The 12731-nt window shown below is 55.4% G+C and overlaps 1 protein-coding gene across 2 annotated transcripts in view; it reads left to right on the plus strand.

Moving 5' to 3' along the window:
* OPHN1 (oligophrenin 1) overlaps positions 1 to 2438 on the plus strand; it is a 51051-nt gene extending 48613 nt beyond the window's left edge. For both annotated transcript variants that reach the window (XM_032701851.1, XM_032701852.1), the window contains exon 24: positions 111 to 2438. The gene's annotated coding sequence lies outside the window, so the exon portion shown is untranslated. The remainder of the gene's footprint in view (positions 1 to 110) is intronic.
* Positions 2439 to 12731: the final 10293 nt, after the last annotated feature.

Consider the following 12731-nt stretch of genomic DNA (forward strand, 5'->3'; position numbering starts at 1 on the left):
AGACATGTAACACAAATTCAACATTTATGGGGTGGTGGGAGTCTAGTGGTTGTGCCATCGCTGACGCATTTGTACTGCTGCAGAGCATAGAGCTTGTTTTCTTTTTCCAGGCTTTGTAAGCACCTCGGCCCAGCTGGACCCAGGAGACTTTCTGTGCTTGTGACCCAGGAGTCACAGCTGAGCCTTGCCAGCCCCAGTGCCCTGGAGAGCAGCCTTCTTACTGGACGATGATTTCCGAGCCACAAGTGGCTCAAGAAATTAGAAGAGGGAGACCACGATGGAGAGCAGGCCCTGCCCACACGTCTGTGTTGAACTGTTTTCAGCCCTCCCACCTCTCCTCCCCGCAGGCTGTGGCAGTGCCCGTGTGTGCCCGCACACGTGGCGGCAGCGTGGGCAGGGCTGGGGGACACCGACCGGCTGTGGAAGGGACAGCAGAGCCACCACTGACCTGCTCACTTTTGGGAAATGCCTTGACAAGGGTGACCCCGGACAGTGCAGGGGCTGAGGCCCCATGCTTGGGTGCAAGGGCAGAGCAGTGGCAGCTGGGGTTGGCCCCCCTTGCCCTGAGAAGTCCCTTCCTCTGTGCTCGTGTCCCTCACTTGGTGAGCTGTGCTGCAGTTGCAGTGTTTGGGGCAGCCGTCCCTGGGAAGGCTGCCGTGCTGAGCAGGCTGGGCAGGGAGGGGGGAAGCACTGTGCTCAGCTCTGTGGGACATCTCCTCATCTCCCGGGCATCAGCACATCCCTGTCCTGGAAGATTGTGCCAGCGGGCATGGCTGGGTCGAGGCCTTGGCCTGAGTGGGGCTGCAGCCCTGCCCGGGGTTGGCTCTCGGGCAGCACTGTCACATCAGCAGCTCCAAGGGTGCAGCTGGGGGAAGGGAGCAGCAGGTGCTTCTCCTCCTCCTCCTGTGTGAGCCACACTCCCACCGGATCCGCTTCCCACAGGCACACCAAGAAGTCTGTTCTGGGGTGATTCTGGTGGGCCAGCACAGAGGTGCTGAGGATCTGAAACTCACTGAATGTGGGTCAAACCCACCGTTTTTCTAAGAGCTGCCCAGTTTCTTGTTTTCTTGTTTATTGATTTCCAGTCTGAGATGCCCAGTCTGTCCCTCAGCAGTGGTCCTGTGGGCAATGCCTGTTGACCCAGGAGCTGTCCCTGGCCAGGACCACCCCGTGCACCCCCATAGCAGTAGAGGCTTGTCTGCGGCTCCAGCGCCAGGGCCATACACAGCAGCCTACGGCTCCCCTGCTTCCTCTGCCAGCCCAAAGGCAATTTCCCCATTTTGAATGATTTTCCTTAGGTGCCGAGGGCATTCCAAAAGAGTGGCCAAACATTCCACCAGCTGCTTCCCAGGTGCTCCATCCCTCGTGCGCGCTGTGTCCTGCCCGGCGCAGGTTTTCCGATGGGATGCTGCCGCCGTCCTTCCCGTCTCCCGGGGCTTTGCCTCGTGTGTGATCTTGTGTCTGTTATTGCTGGATGTCACACGCTGGTGCTCACACATCGTGTCCATGGTGCTCCTGCTCCCTCGGCTTCAGCAGTGCCCCAGTTGCTCCCTCCTTTGGATCCGGTACATGAAAGAGGCTTTAAAACCAAACCAGCCTTGTGCTGTGGTGGCTGAGGCTGTGCCACAGGCACTAGTGGCACCTTGGGCTGTGCTGGGCCCCTCCTGCTGCAGCCCCTTGCCAGCAGCTCCCGGACAGGTGTCTTGGAGCAAGTAGGATGAAGGTGAAGTCAGAGGGAGCTGCTCTGACCAGCTCAGCGGCAGCCTCGTCCCCTCCTGGGGTGACTGTCCCAGGGCTGTCAGGCTGGTGGCTCCCACACACAAGGCCAGCATTTCCCAGCTTCCTTCCCCGCTCAGGACTGTGCTTTAGGGACCCCTCAAGCCTGTCAGTTTGGGAAGCTCCCAGGGTTCTGCTATGGGTGGCTCTGGAGGGGACACCCCCAGGACCCGTCCTGCAGGAGCAGTGGCTGTCACATCCCCCTCCTGCTCACACCCACTGCCTGGCACAGACCCCCGAGACAGAGCCGGGCTCCACGGGCAGGGGGTCCGAGAGCAGTTGAGTTTCAGTCTCACAGTGTGAACAGTGGGGAGGAAGCAGCTTCTTGCAGACATATTTCATGGTGTCCTTTTAAAGCCCTTTGTCACTTGTGTGTCTGTGCTGGTTTTTCTGCCTCTGTGGGCGCAGCTGAACATGGGACCAGCAGTGGAGTGGTGGGGGGCTGGGGGTGAGGGGGGCTGTGGGGCCCAATCCCTGCTGCCGTAGGGGCACAGTCCCCACTGCTCTGGGCACAGTTCCTGCTGCCAGTGCCACAGGAGCAACAGCTGGGAACTCGGGATTGCCCCATGTGGGTGGCAGCTCCCCGGCATCAGCCTGGGAGTTGTTTTTGTTTGTACAAGCGTAGGTTGCTACAAGTGTTTATAAATTTCCATGAAGTCAAACAGAACCGTCCCAGTGTGTTTTGTTCCTCTTTTTCCAGTGCCTGAGTGCTGTCCCTGCTGCTGCCCTCTCTGCGGGCAGGTCCCCGGTGGGGTCCTGGCCCTGCACCCCAGGGAGGCTGCCCAGGGCTGTGTCCATGGGACTGGGAGTGCCCTGGGCTCTGCACGGCCCCACTCTGCGTTTGCAGTCCCCGGGTTTCTGCATTTTCTGACAGGAGAAGCTGTCCTGCAGAGGCTGAATATTCCTGTGCTGCCACAATGCCAGGACAGTGTCCTGTGCTGTGAGTCACTGAGGCTTCAGATTTGCAGTGACCAGCACCGGCTTCTTTCCATCTATCCAGCACCTTTTTCCTCTCCTTACATCTGCTTTCCCACCCCTCATGACTCTGACCCTGTGCACCAGTGTTTGCTTTTCAGGCCCCTTGCTTTTCTTCACCAGCAAGCCCTTTCAGGAGACAACAGCTTTTTCTGTGTGAAATGGGAATCTTGCATCTAGCTTTGGAGTCTGGGTTTCTGGAGAAGCCTGACAAGGTGACCACGCCGGAGGGTGCCAGAGCAGGAGGGTGTTCCTGGGGACACAGGCAGCTGAGCTGCCCCCACGGCCATGAGAGTCCCCAGCTGGAGCAGGGGAGCATTCCCACCCACACTTCTCAGGGCTGGTTGCTGTTCTCGGATCCTCCTGCAATTATTTTGTACCAGCCCAGCCCTCGCTGAGGGCTCTGACGGGCAGCACCAGGCCGGGTTTGCCAGCTCAGAGGGCTGTGCTGTGCCCTGGTTCTGGGCCGGAGCACTCCTGGGGTGGGCACGGATGCAGTGCAGCTGGAGCAGCAGCTTGAGGTTTTTCTGCTTGTTTTTTCTGGCTCCTAGTTTCTCTGAAATGTTTTCTCCTGGAGCTGTAACTTTTCCAAAGCTGGATGCCTTCAAAATAGCGGCATTTGGGAAACTAAATGGGTTTTTTTGCCATTAGCCCTTGTATTAAGTGATTATGAACTGGAATGAGCACCAAGGCACTGCCCCAACAATCCTTGTCTCCCAACCCACAGCTGCCTGGTCTGCTTTCTTACAGAAAACATTTGGATTTATTCTGAGCAAGAAAATGATTTTCCAGCACAAGTAAAGCCTTGTAGGTTTTTATACAGGCAGAAGATAACAAAACAAGCAGTTCCAAAGCTTGAGCCTGGGCCTCAGAGAGCTCTTCTCAGAGGAAGAATTTGGAGAGGCCAAAGACGCTGCAGCAGACACATCTGTGTGATAAATTTAGAATTGAAATGTACTTAGTGGAGCACTGACATCTGAAATTTATGTGTTGCACAGGGACCCATGAAGGCACTGGAATCCACCCACGTGGGACTCCTTGCAGGATCAGAGCTTTCAGCTCTGTGGCTCTCCCTGGCCCACCCCACTGCACAATTACCTATCTGGACACCCTGAGTTGGGAGCAGCTCCCTGTGCTGAGTGGGTTCCTGGCAGTCCTCAGTGGGTTTCTTGTCCTGTACACACAGCTGTAAATCAGGTCAGGACACCAAAAAATCCTACGATTGGTTTAAACAGTCAGGAGATGCTTTAAACCAGTAAAAGCTGTGATGTTTCTCATTCTCTGTGTTTTCAGAAGTGCTTTAACAACCTCTCTCAGAGGTTCTAAGGGCTCCTGCAAGGCAGAAGTTCTGAAGATTCTTGAAATCCTGTATAAAATGTGGCCATTCTCATGTTGGCTCAAAGAAAACCCACAGGAGCTCCATCCTCCCACAGCTCCGTCCTCCCTCACTCTGCGTGCTGCACACCCTGGCTCCCTTTGGTGACTTGGCCTTGCAGGCTGTCCCCGGCACTGTGCCACTGCACCATGTCACCTCACCGTGCCACCCCACCGTGCCACTGGGGTCACTCTGCTCTAGCGGGGCCGGGACGTGGGGCACGCCGGGCCCTGCTCGCCCTCCCCTCGGCGCCTGCCCACAGCCGGCGGGCGGCGGTGATTTTGGGTCCAGAGAAAGCCCCAGTGTTGGCCGACATCCCTCATGTCAGGGCACCTGAGTCACTGTGACCCCACTGAGGGCTGCGGTTGCCACCAGCTCGTTCCTGGGAGCGCGGGCACAGCCCTGACAGCCTGGAAGGCACACGGGCTGGCTGCCAGCTCAGTGGGGTCACAGTGCTGGCGCTCGTGGGCCCCTGGGGAGGGGAGCTGCTGCCGAAAGGGCTGTTTGACACAGTTCGTCATCATTTTAGGAAACAGAACACTTTTCTGTTCTAAAAATTTCCCACTGGCTGCTCTGAGGACAAGGATAAGCAAACGGCCTTAAAGCACGGGGCCATTTTGGGGCTTTCATGATGTTTCCATGTTTTCAGTTTTCTTCTTCTTTCTGGTAACTGAACTTTCTCCAGAGAGCCCTGTGCCACTCTGTTGGGAGCAGAGGCATCTCCAAGGGCAGCTCTGGAACCCTCCAGCATGTGGCTCAGCCCCTGTGCTGGCACAGTGGCCATCATCGCCCTGCCCGACCTCGCGGCTCCGGTGCTTCGGAACGGTCGGGGCGGGAGCAGCTCCACAGTGACCTGCAGGTCCTGGGACTGGTGGCGGGGGGTGGGATGTGGGATGCAGAAGGAGGGATGCAGGATGGGGGATGTGGGATGCAGAAGGAGGGATGCAGGATGGGGGATGTGGGATGCAGAAGGAGGGATGCAGGATGGGGGATGTGGGATGCAGAAGGAGGGATGCAGGATGGGGGATGTGGGATGCAGAAGGAGGGATGCAGGATGGGGGATGTGGGATGCAGAAGGAGGGATGCAGGATGGGGGATGTGGGATGCAGAAGGAGGGATGCAGGATGGGGGATGTGGGATGCAGAAGGAGGGATGCAGGATGGGAGATGCAGGGTGCGTGATGTGGGATATGGGATGTGGGATGCATAGTGTGGGATGCAGGATGCACAGCAGAGACAACTGGAACATAACAGGGAAGAAGGAGTTGAGTGAGGTGCATTTGCCCTTTGGCAGTCCCAACCCTGGCAACCCTCAGACTGGTTCCCTCGCTGTCCTCCCATGGACTGTTCAGGCCACATGAGTCCGGGGCTGCCAGAGACCAAGGCTGGTGTAAGCCCAGGAATGTGTAGCCACTGAGGGACTGGGACCCTCAGTGGATCACCCCAGAATGCACTGACCAGTGACTCCTGCGTGTTCCTGTGGACGTTGGTGGCCAGTGACCGTTTGGCAGGTGACACTGGGGCTGACATGGCATCAGGTACCCGAGATACCAGCACAGCCCTGCACACTGATGGCCTTCCCAGTGTCCACTAAGGGCAAATTTTGAAAATAACACATCAATATTTCCCTGTGTCTCAGAGTGAGGGATGGGACCAGATTCCCTGCATGTCACTAACCCTGATGCCAAGGCTTTTGTGCTCTCAGCTCTCTGTGCTTCATCTCCTGGGGCACGGTGTGTGGAACTGCTGTGCAGTTACACACCAGGCATTGTCACTTATCTGTGGCCTGATGAGGGTGGCTTTTTTCCAAGTTCTTTGCTTTGTCTCAGTTAATCAAATCTTGGCCCTTAGCAGGGTTCACATCTGTGCCTTGAATTTACAAGTGGCTGATAAGCATCTTCTTTATTACTTAGAGAGCACAGGTCAATTTTATAAAGACGTTCCAGCAGAATGGATTTACAATTACTCATAAAGTTACCGAAAACAACAACAAAAGGAGGAGGACACTGGCCTTTATTAGCTTCTTGTTTTGAGAAATACATTAATCAAATGAAATTCAATTTAAAAGACCCAAAGAGGAATATATGAAAGGATTAGTCAATTCTGTAACTGAATTACCAGTTCAGACATGTGATTAATAGCGAAATCTGACTGTGAAAAAAGCCTACAACGACCCAATGTACAGCCTTATCCACTGACAAATGACCCACTGATTCCCAGCGCCTTCACTTGCTGACAGCTGTCACACCCACAGCGATTTCACGCACAAAAACAACACAAAAGCCAAAGGCAGGCAGAGGGCAGAGCTCCAGCAAACCAGATTCTGCATTTATTGGACTCAGAACAGCAGCAAATTTTCAGATTACAGAAGGAGCTGAACACCAAGCGTGAGGGGCCGCCCTGTGGCAGAGCCGAGGGCTCACATGAGACCCAGGTATGGCTGACAGAGCCAAAAAGGAGAATTTTCATTTACCCCAAGCCCAGTGTCATTGGTTTGTCTTTACCTGAGTGCCAGACAGGCTCCTCTCTTTGGTTACACAAGTAAATGGCCTTCAGTCCTGTACAGGGACTTGAGACTCAGTTGCCCCCTGGGCATCCTGCACTGCATCCCGCCGGCCCCGGCAGCGTCTGTCACTGTGCTCTGGCCCTCATGGCACCGGAACACTGTAGGGTCTACTTTCCTTATCCAATGCATTCCGTTCCAATTAAAAAATCAAAGAGCTGTAGCAGCAATCTAAGAACGTCCTTTTGTCCTTTTCTAGAAGATTTGCCCTCAGGTGCAATAATCTGGGCAAAGCCCTGTGATTCCAAGCGGGGCCGGCCCAGGCTGTGTGTGCTGTGCCCACATCACGGGGCCTCGAGAGCCCCAGTCCCACTGAGACGGGGCCCAGGTGTCCCAGTGTCATGTTCAGCCCTCGCCTTGGAGCCACGCCCCGGGAAAGAACCGGCAACGTACCCCAAAGTCTCTCTGCCATTCCAAGGCCTCTGGTTCTTTTCATTCTGCCAGTTCTGAGGCATTGGCTTCCCACTTTCCCTCAACTCTGGCGGAAGGAACAGTTGGAGACAATGCCCTCTGTTCCTCCCAGGAACACAGTTGCAGGCTGGGAGGGCCCCCCAGGTAAAAAGGCACCAGCAAGGAGCTTTTTGGTTTAATACAAAGAAAATAAAATATATCAAATTGAGAACTCTTATTATTACAGAGACATGTTAACAAAGAGAAACAGCATAAAATTGCCACAGAACACCAAACATCCAGCACAGAGAGCAGCTTTTATCCACTTGCTGAGGGTTTATGTGGGTGCAGAGATTTTCTCTGTGAGTCACAAGCACAGGGTCCCTCTGCTGCCCCAGGGAATGAGCTGGGGGCGAGCAGGCACCGCTGGGCACGAGGAGGCTTCAACCCACCCGGAAGGGCTGGAGCACCCTGCCTGCCCCAGGTCTGGAGACAGGTAGAGCACAGACACCTCTCTGTAATCCCAGGATTCTGCCTGAACATGCTAGGACACTTTGTGCAGTCAAAGAGGACAGAAACAAGGGACATTCCATCGTTCCCCAAGAGCAAACACCATCCCTGCCTAACCACAAGCAGCCACAGGAAACCTGGAGGAGCCAATACCGACAGCAGTCTATTCCAGTATGTGCTCTGTGCATGCCATGAAAGGGAGGACCTTTGCAAACTGGGTAGCACTCAGCCAGAAAAATAATTAAATTAGAAGTTTCTACTAAATTGGTACATTCTGACTCATTTCTTGAAGAGCATTCAGTGCCTCAGTGTGCAACTAGAGAGGACTCTCTAAGAGCATCACACTAAATAAATATCTTTAGTGACAGAAAATGGGCCACACCTTTATTTTACATAGATACAGATATCTTTAGCATATATTATTGAAACATCCAAGGTGAGAGCTCAGCAAGGGGAGGGACCTCACGAGGACTGTGAGGGCAGCAGCACTCGGACTGCCCGGGGGCTGGTGACCCCTGGGGCACCCCTCAGCATCCCTACAGAGCAGGGTGACGGCCCCCCGGCCCCGCAGGGCTCGGAACAGTGAGTGGTCCTGCAGGGTTTGCCTCCCTGGCTGAGCCCGATGGCCGTGACTGAGGGCCCTGTTCCCTGAGCTGAGCACAGAGCCTCTTGAACATTATGGCAACAGCACATGGATGCTGCCAGTTCTCCACTCATCCATGGCCTCTCTGAGCGGAGAGTCACTGCCCCAGCTCTCGCTCCTGCTGAGCCGAGCTCCCTGCTGAGCAGGGGGTGCTGGCAGGAACCCAACAGGCTCAGGAGGGCCCCAGTTTGCCTTGGGAATGCCACGTGCCATTGCACCACCTGATCCCACCTTCTGGCATGACACAGGACTGAGGAAGAGTCTCTCCCGCCTTCACTAAAGGCAGCATCCCTTATTCTGCACCCTCTGTCATGGAATTGGGCCCATCCATGTACAACGCTGCTCTCAGGGAGATGCCAAGTGTGTGTCCCTTGTCCTCCATCTGCTGCCTTGGGCAGGAGCTGATGGTCTGAGCTCTGACTCAGACTGAGCCGGCCCAAAAGCCCCCACACCTCTGAGATGAGCCAGAGCAGAGCCAGAGAGTCTGCAGGGGAACGTGGATGTGGTTGGCTCCCGGCTGCGACACCAAGGGGGTCTCTGCTCCAGGGCTTGGCCACCCTGAGAGGAGCCTCAGGGACAGCTTCTGTGGGACTGTGAACACAGTGAAATTCTCTTTGCTTTATTAAAGTGAAAGTGGACAAGAAAATGCAGAAGAAAACACAAAGATTCATGGCAGGAGCTGGACTTTGGTATTTCTTAGGTCTTTTCTTCTCCAGTTCCTGCAGCCGCCCAAGAAAATCCAGGTGGAAACAGTGTTCATTCCCCCAGCAAACACACACACAGGTGCTGCAGGTCCTGGCTCCCACATCTCCTGGTAACTATAAGAACCCAGCTTCTGAATGAAAAAGTTCAAACTGTGGTGCTGAAGAAAGAAAGAACATGACCCAGTGTCCCCACCTGCCCCCCTGCCCTGGGCTGGGGGTGCTGCCCATGACCTGCTGTCCTGCTCAGCACCCGCCGGCCAGAGCAGCTGCACACACGTGGTGACACACGTGGGGAAGGTGACACATGAGGGCAGGTGACACATCTGGGGCAGGTGACACATGTGGGGCAGGTGACACATGTGGGGCAGGTGACATATCTGGGGCAGGTGACACATGTGGGGCAGGTGACACATGTGGGGCAGGTGACATGAGGGAAGGTGACACACCTGGGGCAGGTGACACATATGGGGCAGGTGACACATGAGGGCAGGTGACACACCTGGGCAGTATCATCCTCCCATTCCCCATCACCACTTTTCATTCGCATGGTGCTTCCACCAGCCAAGCAGAATGGGCAAATCCCTGTCAGGTTTGGTTTCTTCCCGGTCTCCCAGCAGAAGGACACCTCCACACTCATTAACCAACAGAACCTTCACTGACATGAGCCTGTGCTAAGCACAAAGCTCTCCCAAGAAGCTGCTCCAACTGCTCAGAGCCATCCTGAGCTGATGACAGGGATCGGGCATCACCACCCATCTGCTCACTGAGGGCCTGGGAATGTTCCAGAAGACAGGGATGCAGGAGCAGGATTTTTTTACCGTTTCATTTGCACATATCCGTAGCTCACAGGAGCACTGGGCTGGCAGCCCTCTGGCCTGGGGGAGCCTCCAAGAGCAGCATCTCGCTGGCTGCCAGCCAGGACATTCATCCATGATTCTGTTGCCACCTACATGAGGGGTTTCAGCAGGATAAGTGGGATCAGAGCTGTATCTAGCAGGGGAAGGAAATCCATTGCAAACACTTGAAGAAAAATCCTTCAATAGGTTTTTTTCCCCTACTCCTTCCCTTAATGAAAATCCCATCAAAAGGTTGGAAAGTATCAGGAAAATTGTTTGTTTTACTGTGAGTTTGCAAAGGAGCAGCTGCACCACAAGGACATTGCCTGGAGAGCTGGGCACAGGGCTCCAGGTGGGCACAGGGACCCGAGTGGGCACAGGGACACGGGGGGATCGGGGCTATGAGTGGGCTCAGGGCTCCTGGTGAGCACAGGGATCTGTGTGGGCACAGGGCTCTGGGGGGCTCGGTGCCCTGGGTGGGCTCATGGTTTGCTGTTTGCCTGTGCTGGCACGAGGAGCCCTTGCAGATGTCTGTGTTGGTAACCCCAGACTGTGTCACAGCCCACATGGGATGTGTGACCCTGGCACGAGCCTGTACGTGCCTTGGTCACTGACAGCCCTGGCAGGGTTGAGCAGGGGGTTTGGTGGGCTTGGGGTGTGCAGGAAGGGGGAGCTGGAATACTGCAGGGAATGCTGGTGTGGCCACTGTGTGTGTGCTGGAGACGGGGGGTGCATGTGGGGGGGGTGTGGTGTGGGCATGTGTGTCTGTGTGACAGTGTATGTGGGATAGTATGTGTGTGACTGTGTGTGTGTGACAGTGTGTGTGTGACAGTGTGTGACTGTGTGTGTGTGACAGTGTGTGTGTGACAGTGTGTGTGTGTGACAGTGTGTGACTGTGTGTGTGTGACAGTGTGTGTGACTGTGTGTGTGACTGTGTGTGTGACTGTGTCTGACTGTGTGTCTGACTGTGTGTGTGTGACAGTGTGTGTGTGACAGTGTGTGACTGTGTGTGTGTGACAGTGTGTGTGTGACAGTGTGTGACTGTGTGTGTGTGACTGTGTGTGTGACTGTGTCTGACTGTGTGTCTGACTGTGTGTGTGTGACAGTGTGTGTGTGACAGTGTGTGACTGTGTGTGTGACTGTGTGTGTGACTGTGTGTGTGACTGTGTGTGTGACTGTGTGTGTGTGACAGTGTGTGTGACTGTGTGTGTGACTGTGTGTGTGTGACAGTGTGTGTGACTGTGTGTGTGACTGTGTGTGACTGTGTGTGTGACAGTGTGTGTGACTGTGTGTGTGACTGTGTGTGTGACTGTGTGTGTGACTGTGTCTGACTGTGTGTCTGACTGTGTGTGTGTGACAGTGTGTGTGTGACAGTGTGTGACTGTGTGTGTGTGACTGTGTGTGTGACTGTGTCTGACTGTGTGTCTGACTGTGTGTGTGTGACAGTGTGTGTGTGACAGTGTGTGACTGTGTGTGTGACTGTGTGTGTGACTGTGTGTGTGACTGTGTGTGTGTGACAGTGTGTGTGACTGTGTGTGTGACTGTGTGTGACTGTGTGTGTGACTGTGTGTGTGACTGTGTGTGTGACTGTGTGTGTGTGACTGTGTGTGTGACTGTGTGTGTGACTGTGTGTGTGACTGTGTGTGTGTGACTGTGTGTGTGTGACTGTGTGTGTGACTGTGTGTGTGACTGTGTGTGTGACTGTGTGTGTGACTGTGTGTGTGTGACTGTGTGTGTGTGACTGTGTGTGTGTGACTGTGTGTGTGTGACAGTGTGTGACTGTGTGTGACTGTGTGTGTGACTGTGTGTGTGTGACAGTGTGTGTGACTGTGTGTGTGTGACTGTGTGTGACTGTGTGTGACTGTGTGTGTGACTGTGTGTGTGACTGTGTGTGTGTGACAGTGTGTGACTGTGTGTGTGGCACCATGTACATGGGACAGTAAGTACATGAGGGTTGGTTCTTCCTTTCCAGCCCTCCAAAGCACCGTGGTGGCACCGGCCAGTTCCCACAGCCACTTCCTCACAGTTGGGATTCATGGAGGAGTCCCGTGGCTCCACAGGTCCCGCAGATCCTGGCCCCCTCTTGGCTCCACGGCATTGCAAACAAGAGCTGGGACAAACGAAGGGAAGGAGCACAGCTGGAATCCAGGGTCTGTGGAGAGCGGCAGCAGCAGAGCAGGCGTGGGGCTGGGCAGGGGCTGCAGGGGCCCAGGGTGGCCAGGCAGGTGGGAGCTCCAAGGGCATCAGGCACTTCTGGAGGTGGGTTTGGCTTTGTCAGGGAGCAGCAGCTGGCAAGGATGGGAACATTGACTGCCGAGCACCGGGGGGCCTGCGGGGCAGACTGAGACCCAGACAGGCTGTAGCACAAACATCCTAGGTGGAAAACAGGAGCCAGCTGCCAGTGGGGGCTTTCCAAGGTCATCTTCCTCGGCAGCCCTTGGCTGCAGCCCATCTGCTCCGTCGCCTGTGTCCCGGCGGCACAGGCGGGTCCCGGGGCCGGGCTGGCCGGACACATCCCACAGCGGCCCCGGGGCCTGGGAACTCCTCGGCCGCAAATTCAACTCATCCCCCAGCTCTGCTCTGCTTCTCTGCTGCAATGTTTGAACTCATCTGCTTCCCAGCGCCATAATGCAACCAAACGTGGAGCTGCAACCTGCTTCACGTCATGTTCTGCGTATAGAAAACACCCCAAACCCACCAACTACTGGCACTTCTCCCACTCTTCTGTGGCCCTGGGCCGCTGGAGTCACGGTGACAAACACAGAGACGAGAGAGCAGGCGGGGTCCTGCTGCTCCGTGCCAGTCCCTGTCCATCACCACAAGCAGCCAGAGCTGGGCAGAGGCCGAGGTCAGGGGTTCAGTTCAGAGGTACCTCAGGAAAATAGAAATCTCAGGAATCCCAGCAGGTCTGTCACTGCCTGTCCCCTCGGCCACCACCGCGGAGGGATTCCCCAAGGCAC

The sequence above is a fragment of the Chiroxiphia lanceolata genome, chromosome 14 (assembly GCF_009829145.1).
Source record: "Chiroxiphia lanceolata isolate bChiLan1 chromosome 14, bChiLan1.pri, whole genome shotgun sequence".
NCBI lineage: Eukaryota > Metazoa > Chordata > Aves > Passeriformes > Pipridae > Chiroxiphia > Chiroxiphia lanceolata.